At 39.4% G+C, this 24,085-nt stretch overlaps 2 protein-coding genes across 5 annotated transcripts in view; both read right to left on the reverse strand.

Annotated features, from left to right (window-relative positions):
• Positions 1-4,679, reverse strand: part of PTGR2 (prostaglandin reductase 2) — a 43,472-nt gene extending 38,793 nt beyond the window's left edge. The window contains exon 1 of one of the 2 annotated variants that reach the window (XM_020986327.2): positions 4,475-4,679. The gene's annotated coding sequence lies outside the window, so the exon portion shown is untranslated. The remainder of the gene's footprint in view (positions 1-4,474) is intronic. The other variant, XM_020986325.2, reaches the window with a different exon arrangement.
• Positions 1-24,085, reverse strand: part of LOC110208345 (prostaglandin reductase 2-like) — a 544,334-nt gene that overhangs the window by 157,484 nt on the left and 362,765 nt on the right. The window lies entirely within an intron of this gene.

Genomic DNA, 24,085 nt, shown 5'->3' on the forward strand with positions numbered 1-24,085 from the left:
GCTTTCTTTATTAAAGACTAGCATTTGAGAGTGAATGTGTATAAACTTTAAAACTAAAACAGCACTGTTTATTTTACACCCCCCCCCACATATACACCAATATTCAGTTCCACAGGAAAGTTTCTAAATATAGGTCATACCTATAGGGCTACTCCTTGCTTGCGGTTCACACTTATAGATTGTGCTTCCCAGGTGTAATAGCAGCAATATCCTAAGGCCCCACTCAAGGTAGGTAAGGTTAGTTGTTTTTTTTTTTTAAGGTATTGTAACTGACCTCAACATTTAATCGGCTCAGGCCATTGACATGGTTCCCTGGTGTCCCCAGTATAAATTGCTCCCTGCTCTCTGATGCCTGACTGGTGGACCACCATGTACAACATAGATATCCTTAGCTAAATCAACACAGTGTCCTTCAAAATATCCTCCCCCTGCTACAACTGAGTAAATCTCCTTTTGTTAAGTGTCAGATTATCCATGAGTGTTCTGTATTCCAATATCAAAAGTGAGGTACAAGAGCAGTCTGATAAACTCTGGCCTTCAAACACCAAGGGCACAATTACTCAGTTTTAAGACACCATGCAGGTAGACATTTCTAAAATGACAGCTTCTGAGCTAAATGCATTCAACCATTCATTTATCATAATTAGGTTGAAGGCATTCACTGTGTGGCATAGTAAAAACAGTAGCTACAAAACATTCCCCCAACAAACCTGGTAAACTAGTAGAGAAGCACACTTAGGTCCAAGACAACTCACATCTTACACTACTTTTTCTAGGATTCAACTATATGATACCCAGTGTGATGAGACATTTTGACAGTCGAATACCTGACAAAGTCAAATTGGAAAATCAGGATTTCTTATTTGAACAAGTCATTCAATCCCTAGGAGTCTGTTTTCTAAATTGTAAAATGGACTTAATACTATTTACCACACAGGGCTATTTTAAAGATTCAATAAGTAAATGTATGTAAAATGTTAAAAAAAATATATATAGCCTAGTAAACCATAATTGTGGACATCTGGATTGTTTCCAATCTTTTACTGCTGCACCCTGCCTGGGCTACTTCCCAAATATTTTACTTGCCGGTTAGATCCGCCAGAAGACAGCTGTTATCCCCATAGGTTCTAGGGTACCTAGACACTATAGTTCATGAACCCCCAACTAATGTTCCCAGCAGTGAGCCAATTCGCACAATTAGCTCTTAGCAAAGGCATTTACTAAATAGGGAAATTAAAACTCTCCCAGTAATATGTATATTGTCAATGGAAAGGGTACATTAACTTCTGAGTACAATATAATGAGACACACACGTAGGAAATACTTGTGGTTCAGTCAACTAACTCACAACTTCAGGACTATTACAAGTCCCTGAGACCCTCTGTCTTTGTAGACTTCCCACAAAGCTATATAATGGATACATAGACAGTGATCACGCCCATCCCCCAACTCCCTTAATGTTTTCTCCAGAGGCAGTTTTAGACTGGAACTCTAGAAATGCAAAACTCTATTTAAAGCACCAGGGACATGACCCATTTTCAGCCCAGCCAATCACATTCCCTTTTAGATTCACTCAGAGCAGGGTGTTCACATTTTGTAAAGGGAATACTGAGTGCTGTTAGCAAGACATTTCATTACCTCTTTTATCTACTCCTTGCTGTCTATGACATCAACTCCTATTATTACAAATAGCACTATTCTGAACATTTTTGTACTAATTACTTTTTTTTCTGTCTGGTTATTTTCTTGAGATGTGTACCTAAAGTAAAATTATTGGGTCAAACTGTAGGAAAAAATTTCACAGCTTTTGTTACATACTGCCAGATTGCATTCTTTACTCAACCATATTCTCAGTAACACTGAGAGGCTTTTTAAATTGCTTTTGATGATTTAACAGGTAGATGATAATACTTTAAGGTGGATTTGATTTACATCTCTTTAATCCTCAGTGAAATTACGCATTTTTCTGAGTGACTAATTGGTTAATTTTCAACAGTAGTAAATGAGCTACAGCAGCTACCCAACAGGGCTCATTGTTATTCAGTCCTTTCAGTGGAGACTCCATTGGGGGTTTTCTTGACAGAGATACTGGAGTGGTTTGCCATTTGTGTCTCCAGCTCATTTTACAAGTGAGGAAACTAAAGCAAAGAGTGTTAAGTGACTTGCCCAAGGTCACACAGTTAGATGAATCTTCCTGACTCCAGGCCTAGCACTCTATCCACTGTGCCACCTAGCTGCTACCAAATGGGGCTAATGCAGGTTCAAAAAAAATAACAGCAATGTCAAGATTTAAAAGTTACATTTGAACAGCAAGATTATCTGAATTATAGAAGGGCGATAGTAGCATTGACAAGAACACAACCATATTATCCCTTCCCCATGAAATGTCAAATTTGCTTTCTGCTCTACTTTCTTTTTCTTTTCCCAAGAAGCATGTTAATTATCTCTTAAAAGAAAACACAATACTCAATCTTTTTGTAATATTACCTGCTTGGTTAAAAAAAATATGATGGCATATTTGGTATATTTCCAGTATATGCATACTGGAGTGTTTTTATTCTTTAGATCAAGTATAGTGGATACTTGGTACTAAAAGGTCGCTGTTAGAGATAGGTGGATACAAGATTGGGCCTGGATTCAGGAAGATCTGAGTTCAAATATGATCTCAGTTACTAGCTGTATGACCCTGGGCAAGTCACTTAACCTGTCCTCAACTGTAAAATGCAGAGAATAACAGCACCTTACTTTGTCACGAGGATCCAATGAGATAATATTTGTAAAGCTTTTAGCATACAGCCTGGTACATAGTACACGCTCAATAGATTCCATTGCATTCCATCTCTGCCATATGAAAAAATCACACACTGGCAGAATAAAATAACGTGTATATGAGACACATGTGTCAAGATATTAGAAGACACCTTGTTTTCCCAGAGCTAAGGTCCAGCAAGCAAGCTGTGTGCTGAGCTTGGCATAACGACAATCCTTTGCGCTCACCCTCTGGATGATCTCAGAATTGTTTCTGGTCACGAATGAAGACCTGCTATGAATCAAACTTGTCACACTGTTGCTGTTATCCCTCACTGTCAGGGCTACAGCTCACTGAGTAGCCACAGGTAAAAGTATTAAGATCTCCTCACACTGCCTCAGGTCCACTCCACTAGGGCCGGCCTCTGGCAATACGTCCTTGCTTGGAAGCCCTTTTCCTCACTTTCAAATTAAACTTCTGTTTGATTCCTGACTCTCTTGTCTCTAGCCTGCTTTCACTTCCAGTCCAGTTGACACAGGAGATAACAGTTTTAAAGGAAAAGTACAAATCAATCACTTTTTGTTGCTTCATAAACAACTAGATTCTGATCCACCCATGTCCAGCATGCCCAGTCTTGTGGGGAGGGGAAGTGGAGAGTGAAGATGGCAATCATATATACTTGAAAGAGAAAGCCTGTTTCTTGGCTGGCATGAAATAATTTCCTGCCTGACAATGAAATATCCTGACATTATGAAGTTCCATAACTGTTGATTCCTAATTGATGATAAATTGTTTTTCTCCAAGCTGTGTGACCCTAGGCAAGTCACTTCCCCCTGTTTGCCTCAGTTTCCTCATCAGTAAAATGAGCTGGAAAAGGAAATGGCAAACCACTCCAGTATTTTTGCCAAGAAAACCCCAAATGAGGTCACAGAGTGTCAGACACGACTGAACAACAAACAAAAAGCTGTCTTTCCAGTCTTCTTACACTCTACTCCTTTCCCTACTCCAGTGACTAACACTGCGATCTCCCGACCGCATTTCTGGGGCTGTTCCCCCAAGCCTGGCACATCTCGGACTTCATCTCTGCCTCCTGGTTTCCCTGGCTTCCTTCCAGTCTCGGCTAAAGTGCCACCATCGCCTTTCCTCTGCAACTACCCCCAAATTATCCTGTATGTTTTGCATGCCGTCCCCACTAGACGAGACTGTGAGCTAATTCAGAGCAAGGACACATCCCCAGCACTTAACACAGTTACCTGGCACATGTAAGCGCTTAATAAATGTTTGTTGACTTGATCTGGTGCAGGGCAAAAGAAGAATTTGGGATTCCTAGGGCCTGAATTCAAATCTCAGTGGGGTCTTGGGCAAATCATTTCACCTCTCTGACGCAGGCAAGTTATGTAACCTCTGAGCCCCAGTTTCCTTCTTGGTAAAATAAGGGCAAGGGTTAGATTCCACAGCCATCTCTAAAAGGTCGCTTCTAGCTCCGGTTCCAGTCAGTTCCTAGAAGTGTCCCACCACATACAGACCCCTAAAGGCAAACAAGTGCCCTGAGAACAGAGCGGATCAGGGAGCTGGGGCAGACCTTAGGTGGCAGAGGACGGGGAGGCAGAGGTGGGGGGGGGGGGGGAGGTAGTATTGGAGCCCACCCTCCCCCCCCCACAGCGTTTTCCGGGGTGTGCACCTCCTCTAATACAGTTATTCAGTTCCCTAGCTCCCCCAGCTTACCGCCAGGGCCTGGGTCACCTTAGTCAGAACCCGAGGCCCGCACTCACCCGAAAGAAGGTCTTGGGAGGGCAATGGTGTTTTAGGGGAAGGAACTCCGAGATCTGCAGAGGCTGAAACCGCCAGCCCTGCGCATGCGCATGCCTCCTCCGACCCTCTCCCAGTCCAGCCCGGCTTACAGGAGCACATTTGCCCTAGTTGGAAGGGGGCCGGTGCTCTACTACCAGAAGCGGTCCTTTGTAGCCCCACTTAAAAGTCTTCCTCTTTCAAAGGCCTTGGTGGCGCAGTAGAAGAGAGCCCTGGACCTGGAGTGAGGAAGATCGGAATTGAAATATGACCTTTGGTGCTTATTATTAACTAGGTGACCCAGATCGAGTATGTCTCTCCGTATCCCGTTTTTCTTACCCGTGAAAGGGGATAGTAATAGCACCTACCTCACAGGTTTTAATTGTGAGAATCAAATGGGATAATATTTGAAAAGTACTTTGCAAACCCCAAAGTGGTTTTTTAAAAAATTATTGTTTTTGATTTTTAGATGTTAAAGAGTCTGGGACAGACTCTTAATCTTTTTGTGTGGCACAGACTGGTCTGGAAACCTAGTGAAGTCTATGGACTCTTTCTCAGAATGAGGTGTTAAAATGCATAAAATAAAATACATAGGGCTACAAAGGAAACCTATTGCATAAAAATATCAAAATATTTTTAAAAACAGGTTCACGGATTCTAAGTAACGAAGCCCTAGTGGGGAGAATGTGTAAATGCCTTCTTCCCCCACAGGCTCTCCTATTCAGTTCCTGTGATTTAGATCTGGAAGGAATCATAGAATATAAACTAACTTTGCAAGGGTAGGGACTGTCTTAGTTACTGGTATTTGTATTTCCATCACTTAGCACAGTGCCTGGAATATAGTGAACACATGTAATAAATCGTCTATCTATGTAGCTCTGCCTCACTTCTCTGTAAAAAGGGGATAATGGCTCCTACTTACCAGGGATGGGAAGCTAGCACAAGATAACAGAAAGTATAATATGAGGTAAATCGAAGACAAAGAATCGATTAACAGTGAAGGTGTCATTGAGATTGAGACACCTGAATTAAATGCCAAGCTAAGAAGTTTGCATACTATCCGAGAAACAATAGGGAGCCACTGAAGTGTTTTTTTATAACGTTTTATTGATGTGTTTTGTTTTTATATTAGGTTTACAACTTACTTCCTCTTCATAAAAGGTCTTTGAAACAAAGTAAAACAATTGAGTAAATTAAGTAAAAATAATAGTAGTTTTACTTAATTTCCTTAAAGGGCAGCTAGTTAATACAGTGGCAGTACTGGGCAAGTTACTTAATTTCTGTCTGCCTCACCTTCCTCATCTGTAAAATGGGAATGAGAGTAGCACTCACCTCACAGGGTTGTTGTGAAGATAAAATGAAATATCTGTAAATTATTTTGCAAACTATAAAGCACTATATAAATACTTATTATAAAAAATAATGATTTCATCTGAAAGTGCATGCAACATTTTACATATGTGAAATAGTGTTTCTATTTTTAAAAAAAATTCACAGACATCTATTTTCTCCCTCTCCTATCTACCACTCTATTGGAGAAAAATAAATTTCTAATCCCTCCTTAAATTTACTTTAACCTTTTCCCCGGTTCCTATCTGTGTCCCTGTTGAGTTAAATATATTTCTACAACAGATTATTTGTGCGTGCATTCCACCCTTTTTTGACCAGTTTAGATGAAAGTAAAGGCCTGCTCCCCTATCCCTTCCATGTTTGTATATCGCTCTACTTATACAATCCAATTAGATGTCTTAACACATTCCCCCATCTTTTCTCTTATTTTCCTTTAATGTATCCTTTCTCTTCCCCTCCTTTTTCTTTTTTCTTGCTTCTTCCAAACACAAGACTATATAGAGGGTTTTTTGTCTCATTGAAAACCTCTGTGATTCCTTGGGACTGACAGGATCAGACTTGTCCCTTTCCTCCCCATTTGAATCCCCACTCCTATACCTAACTCTATGTATCTCAGCTTCTTCCTTTTTTTCTGCTCCAAAGAATCCCTGGGCCTCAGTCCAGGCCTGCCTCTAAGTTCTCTTGATCCTGATTCAAACCACACCCCAAGTTCTGCTGGAATGTATTTGTCCCTTTCCCCAGCACACTGCCCCAACCTTCTCTCGCACATCCTTACTTGATGGCTTCAGTCAAAGGTATGTAGCCTCCCCTCTATGGCAGGCTCCAACAGACTGGTATGACTCCCACACGGATTGCCTGCCTCTGAGCCTGGTAGAATAACTAGCCATGTTGAAAACGCCCCAGTAGAGGGCTCCATAGACCTTATGCTGCAGCAATAGCCAGAAAGATCTGTGACAAAATACTTTGTTTTTTAAGGGAATTTGCTCTTTTGTGCTAAGCAAACTTTTGAGCTAGGCATCTGGGGCTAATCACTCTGACCCTTGACAGCACCTGGAATCCTGCTGGACTCTGTTGCTGACTCTGGCCTAGCAGAGATTGTTTATGGAGCTCTACTCACTGCAGCCTGGGACAGGTGGTATCCTCATCTTTGAAATGAGGTTGATAATACAGGGTATCCCAAAAGTCTTAGTTCAGTTTAAAGCTTATTTAAAATCGCACCAAGGGCTTGTAATCTAGCCAATAGCTCACAAATGTACAGATTCCTTAAGAGTCTGGCCAATATGGCAGATTCTTTAAATCTTACCCCCATCGATGATCTAATAAACCTTGTCTTTGGCTGAAAAAACAAGCAAACAAAAAAACAAAAAATAAAAACACCACACTAAGACTTTTGGGGTGCCCTGTACACATACACAGCATCTACATCACAAGGCTGTTGTGGTGCTTAAATGAAATCACATATGCTTAGAGAGAGGAGAGTTGATCAGCACACCCTGATTTTCCCCAAGTCCAGGTGATGAGATCACAGGTGATACAGGGAAAGGAACAGACAGAAGGTGTTAAGATCTTAAATGAAATATAAAGCAGGACTTAGGATTCTTACCCCTTTAAGAGGTTTGAAGAAGTTTTCTGATCATTGCTGTTGGAATTAGAGGGGAGCTAAGCCATTGGGCTAGCTCACAATTAGCCATACTCCCAGGACCATTTAAAAAAATCAAGATACATTCTAATTAAGCAGTCAAGGCAAGAGAAAGCTCTAAGGAATGTGAGCCCTTGAGAGGAAATCATTTCTGCTCTGGGAGGAGAGGAAGTGGATTTCTCTGCCTATGGCAAGAGTCCCTTCAGACATGATGTCTTACAGCAGAGCTATTCTAACAGTTGATACCACATGTCACAGGGAATGAGCCCAGGTAGTAGAGGCAAAAGAGAGCTCTGATGAGTGTGAACTTTGTGAGTTGAACTTCAGAGAGTCTGACTGAGTGACCTGATCAGTAGAGACACTGAGACCAAGAGGAGCAGCATTAGAAGGGAAAGGACATGGGGGCTCTGTAGTTTTGTGTTAATTGCCATGGCCACGTATATTTCCTAAGTTTGTGCCTCTCTAGTAACGTATTCTATATATATGCCCACTTTTCCAAAAAAACACAATGGCTATTTGTAGGAGAGTACAGCACAGGACTGTGGGGAGAAATGCCTTGCCACTATTGTTCATATAATGCCATCTCAGTAAATGCCCTTGCTTTGAGGTAAATGTAGCTACAGGCTGACTATTAAAGCCAAGTATACCAGTAGGGGCTTGTGAACGATAGTTTGAGGACTGTGGACCCACAAACTGCTTTCAATACCAGTTTGTTGCCTCCTGGGGATCTAACCTGTGAGTGTGAGTTGGGGAAGGGGGTTTACTGGAAAGGGGTCACTATCCTGTATTTAAAGCATTTTTCAAACTTTAAATGCTATATTAATATCAATTGTTGTTGTTGTTGTTATTATTATTCATGGTGCCCAGCATAGAAAAATACTCTATACTGATCCGGGAGTTCTGGAAGTTCTGTCTGGCAGCAAAAGGGTCTGGGGAGCATTCAATGTTATCTAGGGCTGTGTGGAGTATGGTCTGGGAGATGGTAGAGACTGTAAACAAAAAGATAAGTCAGGAGGCAATCATAGAAGTCCAGGCAAGAGGTCATAGGTGTGGTGGCTGATTGAGGTTAGTACCAAATCAGTAATCAGGGGACAGGGAGTATCCAGTAAGTGAGCTAACTATTTATATGCTTCGATCTGTCTCCTTAAAGCTTTGACCTTATGCATGGCACGTATACATGTTTTCTGTCCTGCCTTTTACTACATTGGTATAGACACAAGCTAGATCAATTTTACTCCTTCCTGACTCAGACATGATGATATAAAATGGTTTGAAGTTTCTTACCATAGGACTACCATGTTCCCACAATGCTTTGGGAACAATGATCTCTGTGCTGGGAAGAGGACTTTGAACATCTGATACCAGCAGGTCGTGTATGAGCATGTTATGTAGGAATATCACTGAGGTGTGAAGTTTTTTTTTTTAATTGGACAAGTAGGGCCCATTTTCTTAAAAAGAGCTTTAAAAAATTGTGAACTTAAGGATCAAATACAATATACATTTCCACATATAGAATAGGACACAAGAAGAGGGTTTTATATGAAACTGCAGGTCTCTATTATGTACATCTTACTTTTCTTTTTAAATATATAATCAATTCAACCTGTAGCTTTCAAAGCTATCCTTTTTTTTTCTTTCTGGCCTTCCTTCTATTATTTTCTCTCCATTTGTAAATGATGCCTCAGCAATCCCTCTTTTCTTCTTTTCTTTTTCTTTTTTTTGGCTGTCCTTCATATCCCTATCTTCCCTTACTCTCACTCCCCCCAAATGAAAAAGAAAAAGAAAGCCCTTGTACCAAATACTCAGAATTAAATAAAAAGCATTTCCACATTAGCTATTTTTGAAAACTTTCAACTGATTTTGCATCTTAAGTCTATTATGATGTGAGTTTTCAAAAACAGCTCTGAGAAGAAGAGAAAGGAGGAAACATGGGGAGGGAACATGGAAAAGCACACTGGATTCAGATAAAGAAGACCCAAGTTTAAATGAGTGGATAAATATTTATTAGACCTTTACTATGAAATAAGTGCTATATTAATGCTGGGCATACAAACAGAAAAACAATACAGCCCCCTTGCTCTTATTCTGATATGAGACATATTGTTTCTAAAGACATTGTCAAAGAGGACCAATGACATCACAGGTGATGGAATGACTTGTGTGTCAATCAGATTTAAGGGAGGCAGAACTACACAAAATTGTCAGCCTCACTCTTTCTTCCTGAGTCAATGAAGTCCAGTGCTTTGACAAAAGTCAGGGCAGATGGCAATGGCCCAGGATACAGTGGATGATGTTGGCTTCTTCAATGTCTGACCAAGCTCTAAGTGCTCCACAGTGTCTGCTTTAGCCATGTTCGTGGGCACTGGAACAAACTGTCCTCATCTGCCCATTCCACCAGGGGAAGTCTTCACGTGCTTGGGGTAGACATCCCCCTAACTTACCAGTGGGTTTGAGACCTGTCAGTTACCTTCAACGTCTTTTAGCCTGTCTGTGAGATGGTTTTAGTGGGGTGTGGCTGCTGGGTATGCTACAGCTTCTTGGAATCACAAGTGAAAGTTGGGTGAAGGTGCACACCAACTTGGACGGGCAGCCCTGAAAAGCACTCGACAAGCTCTCACCCCTCCCACATACACATGAGACAACATATATAAGGGGTTTCAGCTACAAGTGAAATGGAAAGGTCCACTTATCTTTAGGGTGCAGTGGCAAAGCACATAGTAATACATCTTTCTTAATATCATTTACATTGACAAAACCATATCTGTTTCTGATGTTGAACCATTTGACAATGCCTGAGAAGTTTGGTGGTAGGAACTTTATTTACTTATAAAGCCTACATCTATCACTTGTTACCTATGTGACCTAGTTAACTTTTCTGACTTTAAGTTTGCTCATACATGAAATGAGGATCTGGAGGACCTTTGAAGTCCCTTACAACTCTCAAACTATGGTCTTATGAACTTATAAGAAAATGCCTGATTTACTTGAGATATTTGTAAAACACATTAGCTATACTACTGAGGTATATATTGAGGTCACTGAGGCATCTTTTACAAATGAAGAGAAGAGAATAGTAGGAAGAGCAGAAAGACATACATACACAAAAACTCAGAATAGCTTTGAAAGCTACAGGTTGAATTAATTATAAATTTGAAAAGAAAATCAAGCTGTCTCTATTAAAGATCAACAGTATCCTATTTGGAATTTTTTGTATACCACCTCACTGGGTTTGAGAAATTGAAGTTTTCCCCTTCTCCCATCACAACAGAATTTAGAGCTGTGGCAATCCTGTGGCAGACATGGAGTTTCCCCAAGCCACAAAAGTCAAGACTTTGAACACTAGGCAGAAGTGTCCTGCTTGCTCTGGACAGACAGACCTCACCCTGTCTTCCCAAGGAGGAGCAGCATCTCTAGAGCCTTGTGGGGAAATGTGACAGCAACTTAAACAACAAAATATGAGACCATTCCTGTATTCATCTGATGGCTAACCCATTACAGCCAGGCTTCCTCTCTAGCTCACGGAACTGTGAGGAATTCAGACCTCACAAGTGTGGAAGTTGGATTGTTTTGGGGAATGGGAATTTAAAGTGTTTCTTCCTAATAAGAACAAAAATCAAATTAATATTTCCATTGCTACTGAAAGGATGTGTCAATCAGCTTCATCTCTGGCTGCTTACACTGTCCATGTGATTTCCATCCCACTACTCCCCTGTGTGTATTGTCTGCCTCTATTCAATGTAAGGTCCATGAGATCAGGAAATATCTCACTTTTGTAATTGTGTCCACAGAGCTGGGCATATGGCAAGCAATTAATATATGCCTTTGCATTCATTCATTCAATGTATTTTCCTAATTTTATCTCTTTGAATTAAATTGTCCTTTTTGTCATCACTACAATGTTATAGGTGATTGATTACTCCCTGGTCATGGGAAATAAATTTAAAGGGACAGAACAACAAGATGGGCAGTTATGAACCTGATACAAGTTGTGAGAATATAAATGTTGCACTGGGCTCTTACACCAATAAGGTCAGGAGCTCAGATACCTTTTAGCATAGGATTCTGTGAACTCTAATATGGCATTGCCTAGCCTGATCTGGTCATGATCCCATACAGTGGTATTAATCACCACAGAGCAACATATCACAGAATAATATGTTCTGTTATGAAAGGGAAACCTTCATCCTGATGATGAATTATATGTCCATGATATAACCTGATCATTCTGAAGAGGAGGCTCTCTTTTGAAAGAACAGAAACTTAACTAGATTTTGATTCTTAGATAGATCAGTAACCTCACCTACATAGGTGCTCTCTCCATGAGAGAGCATGGGTTTGCAACCCATCCATGCCTTTTCCTCTTCTATAATTCTTCCTGATGTTTTTCCAAAAATCCCCCTGACATATCAACGGCTTTCCTCTATGCCTTTCAATATTTCACAAATACTAGCGCAGCACTCAGGTGTTCTATCCCTCTCTATGTGACTGACCCATTACCTTTTCTGATAATATATTTCCATGGAAATAGCTTTTATGCCACTTCTTGCACCCAAGCCGTTGCTGGCAATACACTGCAGCCTGCTCATACTTGCTATGCCTTTTAGGTCACCCGCAATTTTGTTTCTTCACAGTTCTATGATTCATATTTATATAGCTTCCATTCATGTAAGGGAGCAGCTTATGATCACTGAAACAAAGATGTGAAAGCTGAATTACTATGTTATTCAGTGACTAAAAGCTAGCATGGATTCATCAAGAAAGGTCATGGGGGCCCAACCCCATTGTCTTTTGTGATGGGATTTCTAGACTGTTGGATCAGAGTATTTCAACAATATATTTGACGCAGTCTCTTGGTATATTATTATGGACAAGATGGTAAGATGAGGGCTGAATGATTTATTACAGTTCAGTACATTTGAAATTGGCTAAATTACCAGGCCCGAAGAGTCATGATTAATGGATTAATGTCATCCTTGAAGGGAATCTCTATTATAGTGCCCTAGAGAGCTGTTCTCTATCCTATTTATTTCAATTATTTTTTTAATCAATGACTTACTTGGATGATGACATCCTTATCAAATCTTCTAATGAAACAATGCTTAGAAGTATGGATAACATCTGGGCAACTAGGTGGTGCGGTGAACAAAGTGCCAGGCCTGGAGTCAGGAAAATTCATCTTCATGAGTTCAAATTCAGCCTCAGATACTGTGTGATCCTGGGCAAATCACTTAACCCTGTTTACCTCAGTTTCCTCATTTGTAAAATGAGCTAGACAAGGAAATGGCAAAGCACTCCAGTATGTTTGCCAAGAAAACCCCAAATGGGGTTACAAAGAATCAGCCATGACTGAATAACAATAAAATGGGTAACATGTTGAATGACAGAATTTGTGGTATTCAAAAAGATCTCAAAGGGCATGAAAAACAGGCTGAAACTGATAAAATGAAATGTAATAGAAATGTCCCATTTGAATATCTCCATTGAGACCACTCTTGACAGGTATATAGATCACTCTCATAAAGGTTTTTCCACAGATGGGAAAGTGGACATTTAAATTAGTAGCTGTTATTATATCTTTATTTCCCCTTTGTTTTAAATAATGTCCAGGGTTTTTTTCCATGCTTTTGGTATTTTTCCCTCCCTCACATACCTCGATTGTTAATGCTTCAATGTCCTCACAGTTGAGTTGTCTCCAACACAGACCTCCACTGTATATACTTGATCTCATCTGCTTTTCTTGTCTTTGCTCTCTTTAGTGACATTTCTACCTCCCTTATTTGCACATCTGGGATTGTGATGGTTCAAGTATGGTGGTTCCACTGTGCTTGAGTATTTGAGTAATAAGAACATAAAGAAACCAATGATTTTGTTCCAGGAATACATGACAAAAGCAGAATTTATAAACAAAAAAAATTAGGGTTGCCACCAGCGCCCTGGGCTGCGCATGGACCTTTGTGCCTTGACTCAAGTTAGTTTTCATGGCAACGGGAGGAATTCCTAGTTATATCTGTTCCTTGACATACTTGTTCCTTGTATGGTCCCTTCTACCACTGATGATCTGTTAACCCATGGGAGATTGTTTCCCCGTGTGTACAGAAAAATCTTTGTTATCACATATATTGCTATGCTGTTTAATTAATGACTTTTGCTTTGAACTAGTATGTCCTCTCATTGACTGACAAAAGAAACACATTGATGGAGGCTCATGAAGTATGATTTTGAGTGGGTGCTGAGTTTGAAACAGCCTCATCTTCCCAGCTCCTCATATTCCTTTGGAGTTTTGCAAAACAGAATCCCTGGGACGATTTTAAGGGACACAGCCAGACTAACAAGTAGGGGCATAACAAGAGTTGGAAGGTATTTTCTAACTCCAAGTCAGATAGGACACTAGGATCAGGGAACCTGAGCCTAGCAAGAGGAAAAGCAATTAAAAGCAAAGACTTAATTTTAGCTTTACAGCATCTGCTGACTTTTCCTTGCCAGTTGGCTGGGGTACATAGACCTGACTTATGACTGAAAGAATTTAGCCCTTTGCTTTAAGGAAAGACTACTTATTAGTCACACTCCAGCAGAAGGTAGCAAAGAACAGCAGGAAATCCAGTGAGGCTGCAAAGCTGAAGACCAGCAGAATCTTACTAGAGATGCCCAGCACCAGCAGATGCATCCAGTAGCGAAGGAGTCCAGTAACAAAAGCATTCTCCAGTGGACATGGCCAGAACAGAGACTTACAGCAGAGATAACAGAGAAGCAAATGCCCCATGTACAATGTAAAAAGCAGCTTACCTAATGACATAACCAGAGAGCACTGGAAGTATGGATTTGTCCTGGCTACATGTGGACGGCACCCCACTATCTGTGTTCTTGGTCATATCTGTTTTCTATGTGAGTTCCCTCCACCACTGATGGTATGTCGCCCTGTGGAGACTGCATCTTTGTGGGTCTGTAGAAATATTGGTTATCACATATATTATTATGCTGTTTAATTAATGTCTTTTGCTTGGAACTAATACATTCTCTGTTTGATAAAAACATTAATGGAGGCTCATGAATTATGGTTTTGAATGAATGCTGAACACACCCACAGCAATGCCTCAAGCCTGAGGTAGCATTCAGGGACTCCTTGTGAGGAGATATTCCAAGTGCTATTCAGATAAATGAATTTTAAAAATAAATAGCCAATGGAATAGGCAAGGCTTGAGAGTTTGTGTGAAAAACAAACCAACCAAATTATAACTGAGGATTCTAGCATTCTTCAAGGAAAACATAGGTCACCAATGTCATGACAATTCCTCCAAAGCTAATTTAATCTGATGGCTCATTAAAAGAAGCATATGAGAAGTGATGTTTCCATTGTTCAGTAGTTTGCCCTGGGCAAGCCATATCTAGAGTAAGATGTGTAATTCTATGTATCATATTTTAGAAAGGATTTTAAGAATCTGAAATATTTCCAGAGAATAGGGTAAGCAGGATGGTAAGGAGACTAGAAACTGTGTAATACTGTATGAGGTTAGGTGGGGTGTGGCTACACTCCACAAGTAGAGGCAGATTTTGGTTTAATAGTAGAAAAAAACTTCCTAACTATCAGAGCTATCCAAAATCAGAAAGGTATAACTTAATGGACATTGAATACACATAATACTACACTGTTGGTGGAATTATGAATTAGTATAGCCATTCTGGAAGCAATTTGCAATTATGAAAAAAAAGTAACTAAAATGCCCATACCCTTTAACCCGAAGATTCTACTACTTGGTGTATACCCCAAAGAGGCCAGACTCAGAAAGGAAAGTATCAAATCCTCCAATATATACATAAAAGAGCAATATAAAAGTATTTTTGCAGTAGCAAAGAACCCAAAGCAGATGCCCATCAATGAGGAATGGCTAAAAAACACATTAACACCACAACTGACATTTTAGTGTGTGTGTATATATGATAAATACAGAGTGGATGGAAGGCTGCTTTACAGAAAAAAACACCAGCAGGTAGGAGGATCAGAAAAGGCCACCTGAAGACAGTAGCACTTAAAGTGAGTCTTTTCCCCCCAACTTAATGGTATTTTATTTTTTCCAATTTCATGTAAAGATAGTTTTCAGCATTCATAATTATAAGATTTTGAGTTCCAAGTTTTTTTTCTCCCTTCCTTCCTCCCACTCCTCTCCCCTCACCAAGATGGCATGTAATATGATATAGGCTATATAATCACATTAAATATATTTCCACAGTAGTCATGTTGTAAAAGAAGAATCAGAACAAAAGGGAAAAACCATGAGAAAGAAAAAAGAGAGAGAGAGCAAATAGTATGCTTTGAACTGCATTCAAACTCCATCAGTTCTTCTCTGGATATGGATATCATTTTCCATCATGAGTCTTTTTGGAATTGTCTCAGATTATTGTATTGCTGAGAAGAGCCAAGTTTATCAAAGTAGGTCATTGCACAACATGGCTGTTATTGTATACAAACAATGTTCTCCTAGTTCTGCTCACTTCACTCAGCATCAGTCTATAAAAGTCTTTCCAAGTTTTTCTGAAATCTGCCTGCTCATCATTTCTTACAGAACAATAGTATTCCATTACATACATGTACCATGACTTGTTCAGCCATTCCCCAATTAATGGGCATCCCCTCAATTTCCAATTCTTTCCCACCACAAAAAGAGCTGCTATAAGTATTTTTGTACATTGAGTCCTTTTCCCTTTTTTATGCTCTCTTTGGGATACAGACCTAGTAGTGGTATTGCTGAATCAAAGAGTATGCACAGTATCATAGCCCTTTAGGCATAGTTCCAAGTTGCTCTCCAGAATGGTCGGATCAGTTCACAACTCCACTAACGATGCATTGGTGTTCCAGTTTTCCCATATCTTCTCCAACATTTATCATTTTCCTTTTTTGTCATATTAGCCAATCTGATAGGTGTGATGTGGTACCTCTGAGTTGTTTTAATTTGAATTTTTCTAATCAATAGTAATTTAGAGCATTTTTTCGTATGACTATAGATAACTTTAATTTCTTTCTCTAAAAACTGCCTATTCATATCCTTTGACCATTTATCAATTGGGGAATGACTTGTATTCTCATAAATTTGACTCAGTTCCCTATATATTTTAGAAATGAGGCCTTTATCAGAGGCACTGGCTATAAAAATTGTTTCCCAGCTTTCTATTTGCCTTCTAATCTTGGTTGCACTAGCTTTGCTTGTGAAAAACTTTTTAATTTAATGTAACCAAAATTATCAATTTTGCATTTCATGATGTTTCATAATTTCCTGTGTTTTGTTTGGTCATAAATTCTTCTCTTCTCCATACAGATCTGACAGGTAAACTATTCCTTGCTCTCCTAATTTGCTTGTGGTACCACCCTTTATGTCTAATTAAGCTGAGTCTTAAAGGAAGCCAGGGATTCTACGAGTCAGGGGTTAGGAGGAAGAGCATTCCAGGTGTGTGTGACAACCCCATGACCCCATGGGAGATGGAGTGTTGTGTGTGAGGTAAACCAAATAGGCCAGTATGGCTCAACGACAATTCATAGAGGGGAGTAATATGTTGAAGTATTATAAAGAAAGGAAAAGGCCAGGCTGTACAGAGCTTTAAATGTCAAATGAATCCAGTATTTGATTCCAGAAGGAATAGAAAGCCATTGGCATTTACTGAGAAAGAAAGTGACATAGAAAGACTTGTCCTTTAGGAAAACAATAATTTTCAGTGTAGGGTATGGTTTTATATTTTTAATGTTCATTCAATAAGTATGTATACATATAAGATTTTAAATTCTTTGAGAAGAAAACAATCTTTAGCAGATGAGAAGAGAGCTAGCTACTAACCCTTGAGAGAGAATCATGACTCCCCAAATGACTAACAAAATGAAGAACTAGACATTTTCTCTGATCCTCATGATCTCTTAAACCTCTCCAAAATAGGAATTTTGTACAAAAGAGAAGGTATTTTCAGCTGTCTCCACAGTCTTCTATGGTGGTTTCAAACTTAAATAGAAACATATCCCTGTGGGGCCACATGTTGATTCAAAAAACCACAAATTAACATTATCTATAATGAGTTGTACTTTTATTTATTTTGTTAAACATTTCCCAATTGCATTTTTAATATGGTTAAGTTACATAGGAGTTTTGTAGGCTACTTGCTACAGGGCTTTGAGTTTGATACCTCTGGTCTAGGACACCAGAGAAGCCTGAGGAGGTAACAATTCAGAGAAGCCTGAAGAGGTAACAATTCAATGAATTAACATCAGAGAAGCTAATGCCTAATTCCTAACCTATCCTTTCCCATACTGCTCACCATGTTCAAGCAATAGGGCCACACAGGCCAACCCATGTATTTACAATAGTACTCAACTCTATCCCACATCCCTAACACCTTCTTCCCCACCCCACCTCTTCCAAGGGCAAAGGAAAACTAAAAGGCTTATTCTTTCTGGAATAGCTTCAGAGAAGCATTGATTCTGCAGCAGAGCTCAGCCAGAGGACTGAGGAAAAGAAGGAACTGCAGCGGGATTCCAACATTTGTGAATATGTGGCACTCCACTAAGCTATAGGAAAGAACCCAGCACCCAGCAGAAGGCTAGTTCTGTCCCTTGCAAGTCACTTGGGATAGAGACAGGCTAGTGAAATGTGAATTGCTTAGCATGAGAGGAGGCTGAGTTGGCTTTTAGGTCCCCAGGGATATTGCAAAGGGGAAGTAGTCAGTAAGTGAGTGATAGGGTAATACAAGAAAGAAAAAAGAAGATTGAAGTCACCAAAGATCTCAAGAAGAGGAAACCATTTAAAGGCCTTGAGCATAAGCAGACAAACTAAAAGGGAAAATATTAATAACAGAAGGTAATATGATCTCCAGATCAGCTAAAGGAGACCAGACATTTATGGATAAATATTACAAGACAAAGGAAAATAAATCAACACTGAAGGGAGAGGACCACATGGATTCCAAAGAGGGCATGGAACCAAAATCAGGATGTTCCTGAACGATTTAAAAGAGAAATAAGAATTGTGAAAGCAAAATTTATATGCTGCATAGCAGAAAAAATTGGCAGAATAGTAAAACTTCAATCAGAAGCAGCAAGTAAGAAGGAATAACTGATTAGGAGAGAGAATCCCTTTCCAACTTTTCCCTTGTGCTTCTTCCAGAATGCAGCAGGAGCTTAAAGAGATTTATCTCTTCTCCCTTCATCATTAGCAACAGTTTCTTATAGTGGAGCAAATCTCCTAGTGGGAGACTCTGTACCCAGGGGAAAGCAGGCCTGAAGAGTTAAGCTGCGAGAGGAGCAGTTCCAAGAAACCGAGTAGAGTGACTTGCCCAACAGAGTCACTGCACCCAATGAGGGGAGCAGTGTGAGGATCCCACAATAGAACAGATGTCAGGACCCTGCAGTGCCAGAGGTATGAATTACTTTGACCACCTGTGTTCTCTAGGTGTGTGCCTCTTCAGTGTACTCCATATGTTTTCCCACTCCTTCCACTAATGCTGTGTGCATTTGTAGAAGAGTGTCCTCCAGGTCTATGGTGGGAATGTTTTATAGTGACTGTTCATACTAAATACTAGCTAGTAGGATTAGGAGTAGGAGTAGAAGTACAGTTATCCCTTCCACACTGTGACTTTTCCCATCATGACTTCCACATATGGCAGGTTGCCGTAAGAAATTAAATGGGAATTTTGGGGGGAGTTTTGCAGAAGTGATAGACAACATGCAAAGGCCAGCAGATGACACAGAAAAAGTTAAGAAACTCATAAATTCATTAAATATATGTCTAGTATTGTATAACATCAACATATTTTATCTTTAAATGTCATAATACTTCAGACTTCTCTGGTACAAAGGGAGGGCCAAAAATTTTACAGAAACATTAAATGCATCCTTTTCAGATCATGATGCAATAAAAATTACATACAATAGGGGCCCTGGAGAGGCAGATTAAAAATTAATTGGAGGGGCAGCTAAGTGGCACAGTAGACAGAGCAGCAGCCCTGGATTTAGGAGGACCTGAGTTCAAATCTGGTTTCAGACACTTACTAGCTGTGTGACCCTGGGCAAGTCACTTAACTCTCATTGCCTTCAAAAAAAAGAAAAGAAAAGAAAAGAAAAAGAATAGGCTCAGATGAACACTGTGACTGTGATGGAGCCCGGGCCAGATAGGTCATCATGTTGGTCACAAGATGACCTCATGGGCCATGACCACTCCTGAAGTCTCTCTATGACCATCTCCACCCACACTGGGAATTTAGACTCCACCCTCAGTTCCTCCTGGCTCTGATAGGTGAGTCTCTTGCCTTATCTTACAGGAACCAGATAGCCAAACCACTTCCCGCAGTCTTCTCACCAAGGCCTCAATCTCTGACCATTCCCACCCCACTGGAAACTTGGACTCTATCCCTGGCTTCATGCCCCACCCTCTCAGAGGTTAGTCTTTTGCGTTATCTTTCCAGATGCCAAGTTACTTCCTGCATCCTCCCCACCATGTTTCCCATCCTCCTTTCTCATATCCCATTATGAATTATCTTCTCTTAGATTGTAAGTTCCTTGAAGTCAGGAACGGCTTTGTTTACTTGTATTTGTGTCTCGGGAGCTTAACACAATGCCTGGCACATAGTAAATGCTGAATAAATACTTTATCTTTATTGTTGACAGTCCATATTCTGGAAGAATTGATATATAACTATAATAGCTGACATTTTCATAGTGTTTTATGGCATGCAAACAAACCATAACTTTATAAAATAAAGAACTTTACGTATATCATTTTATTTTATCTTCAAAATAGTAAGTACTATGAAAATTATTATGTCCACCTTACAGATGAGGAAACCGAGGTTTAGAGAGGTTAAAATTGGTTACATGTTATTGCTTCTATGTTGACAAAAATAGAATAATATTTATACTCCACATGACTTGCTAAGGTCCCTCATTTTTCACAGTTAAAATTATTTGATTAAGGAGGACAATCTGATAAAAAAAAATTTTCCACGTTCCATTACTAACCAACAATTTATTTTATTAAGAGTTAATACAAAGTTTGTTAATGTAAATATAATATACCTTATGGAGCATGCATAGGGTTGGGCTTTAGGGGGTTGAGTTGCTCTGATCTCCTCTGGAGAAATATGTACTCATCTCTGAAGGACTTGTAACTTTGGAAGATTGCAGCAAACCCCAGACAATCTTGCTTTCTCACTTTGTTACTGTTGAAGATGGAGGAAAATGCTTCGGATAGAATTGGTTACTAAGCCAAGAGAAGTAGGCTACTCAATGGACCTTAAGAAGGGAATAACTATGCACTCTATAACTTCAACTTTCTAAGACATATGGGTAAAACTGTCCTGCGAGAGGTGGAGGGAGAAACTGCCTTTCTCTACAACACCCCTCTCAACCCCCAACTGCATAGCAGCTTTGAGAACATGGTAGCTAAAATGCTTGTTTTACCTGGGCAAACCTGAGGGGCAGTGCAAAATCCTAAGTGGCTTTTCTGCTTTGTGTTTCTTTGTCTAATCACTGGGGACCAAGCAACAATCTTGAGATGGTTATTTATAGCCTAGGTCCTCAGTCATTGTAGATATTGCCCTCACTAGATCCACTATAGCAGGAGTGGGGAACCTGCTGTCTCAAGGCCACATGTGGCCTTCTAGGTCCTCGGGTGTGGCCTTTTGACTAAGTCCAAGTTTTACAAAACAAATCCTTTTATTAAGATTTGTTCTGTGAAGTTTAGATTCAGTCAAAGGGCCGCACTTGAAGACCTAGAGGGCCACATGTAGCCTCGAGGCTGCAGTTTCCCCACCCCTGTGCTATAGCATTTCCTGAAAGGGAAGATAAAAGTCAGCCAGATTATGAGCCCAACTCCTAGCTTGGCTTGCTAGGAAACATGGACCTTGAGGGAATTCTCTGGACAGTACATCGTTGAGGTGAAATATAAAATATCTATTCAGCAGTCCCATAAACTTCTTCATGTTCTGGTATTTTAAGTCTCATCCTCCAAGGACAGCATAAAAGCAGTTGTATTATAGCTGATGCTGCTTGTTTTAATTTGGTGTTAATTTTATGGTGTGAAAGCCTTTTGTATTTAACATTTATTTTTATGGAGAAATAAATAGCTGTCCCATACCTGATATTCATTGTACATTGAGTACCTTTTGACTCCCCACTTTGGAGAGAGAGAAGACATGAAACAAAAACTAACCTTTAAATAATTACCTCTGGGGATCTAGGGTGAGGGTGTAGAGAGCCAGAGTATGAGGGGAAAAGGAGCTAACCTTTATCTCAAGTGGTCAATCTCCTGCAAAACTAAACCTGGTCTGAGTACAAGGATCTAGAGCTGAGAGGGGTCCATTGGTGAAGTGAGAGAGGTTGCAATACCTCTGTCACCTGGACCTAGAAGTGGTTCTAATTGTTAAACAAATGTATTTTCTAGTTTAGTGAGTATAATTTGAGGTTTTTTTTCTCATTTATATACTGGTATCTTTTAAAAAGCCTATAGCCAAGCTTATTTACCATCTACCCAATGGAAGGAATAGTGGGGTTTGGAGTCAGAAGACCTGGATTTGAATGTCAGGTGTACTGCTTAGTTACTGCCTGTATGACAAGGCCTTAACCTTTAGGCCTCAGTTTCCTCATGTGTAAAATTAGTGGATTGAAATGAAGGGATCTCATATATATATATCTATTTATATTTATGTTTTCTTCCCCTTTAGAATGTAAGGTCCTTGAGGGCAGAGACTGTTTGCTTTTTTTTTTTATCCCCTGTACTGAGGTATAGGCCCTGGCACATGGTAAACCAAGTAATAAATATTTGTTGATTGATTGGTTGTGGATTTTACTTTATGGTCTCTTTCAAATTTAAAATCCAATATTCCTTCTTTTTTTAATAATATTTTATTTTTCCCAATTACATGCAAAACAATTTTTTTGCATTCTTTTTTTTTTATTTTGAGTTCCAAATTCTCTCACTCTTTCTCTCCCTAAGCAATTTGATATGGGTTATACATGTACAACACGCAGAACATACTTCCATATTAGTCACCAACATTCTTAAACTAGAATTATAAAATTTCATTTTAGTAATTTTTGTGGGGTAATGTTTTACTTTATTACAGAATTATGACATAAACAAGGTTTAAATTTATTGTTTGGTTAAAGCCTTCAATTTTACTAACTTGTCAAAATGTTTTCTTCTTCTATGTGTAGGAGAGACAGGTTATATGAATTTCAGATTTATTGGCATGGGGCTCAGGAACTAAACTATTTTATAATTTTGTGATGTGTTTTACATTTATCAAATTGATGACACACTTTTTTTATTCATTTAGCTCACAATTATTTATGTATTTGGCATTAGGCACAACCAATTCTTAGTCTTTCATCAGTTTTCCACTGATAAACACTTCTGGGCCACGTGCCTTCATTTATGTTCTAACCAATATGTTATCAAATGCTGTGAACCAACAAATAGGCTTAGAAAAATAAAAGTAGGATGGTAAGGTTTTTTAAAAATAAAATATTTAAAGTATTAAACTTGGGTTAGGAATCTTCACAAATACAAGATAGGGAAGTCATGAATTTGAAAAGGAGCTAGAAGACTTTGTGACATAAGAGTTCAAGATGAGTCAACAGAGAGATATGGCAGTCCAGGAGGGAGGGGGAAACAGTCTGCTGTACCCTGACTTAGTCAGACTACATCTGGAGTATATATTATATTTCAGTTGTGGATATGTATTATATTCGGCTGTGGAATGTATATTATATTCAGTTATATTAGGAAGAACTTTGATCCACTGAGAAAGTGGCCATAAGAGGACACCAAAAATGGTGAAGGGCCTTCAACTCATACTATCTGAATATAAGATGATACCCCTTTCTGACTGGTACAAGTTTATTCATTAAAAGGGACAGAAACAAAGACAGTTGTGTAAGAAACCCTGAACATCCCTAACTAAATAGTTTATGTGTCTCAAACTCAGCATGTCCAAAATTAAATTCATTATCTTTCTCTCAAAACCCATTCTTCTTCCTACTTTCCCTATGTAACAGGGGCATTGATCAGGGAAATCCTTAATTGATTTGATAAGAATACAAGGTGTAGATTTTTTTGTCGGAAGGGATACCTCCCATGAAGGAAGACACATGTGTTAGTATGAGAAATTACTCATTTGGACTCTACTATATTCCAATCAGTATTAATCAGCTTGATATTTTATATAAATAATATAGGGATAGTCAGATAAAAGAGGTTCTTAGAGTAGGCCTTTATAATGTCCTCAAACTTTAATGTAATGTTCACCACTTGTTTACCACTTGCAAAGTTCATTTGTGCAACCACAAAAATGCTGACAAAGATATCTCCATCCTGTTTTACTCAAATTCCATGTCCAAACCCAGAATGGGTGGGGTGCCTTGATTCTTTGGAAAATCTCCCAACTTATTTTTGTACCTCTGGATCACTCCCTCTTGTCCAACATGAGCAGGTGACCATCTTATGACCACTTAGTCAGTGGAGATACCCTGTGCTTCACCCAATCTGTGACCCCTTTTCTAATACATCATTTTTAGCCTTCAAGAGCAA

The sequence above is a fragment of the Phascolarctos cinereus genome, unplaced genomic scaffold, assembly GCF_003287225.1.
Source record: "Phascolarctos cinereus isolate Bilbo 61053 unplaced genomic scaffold, phaCin_HiC Scaffold_3;HRSCAF=262, whole genome shotgun sequence".
Classification (NCBI taxonomy): domain Eukaryota; kingdom Metazoa; phylum Chordata; class Mammalia; order Diprotodontia; family Phascolarctidae; genus Phascolarctos; species Phascolarctos cinereus.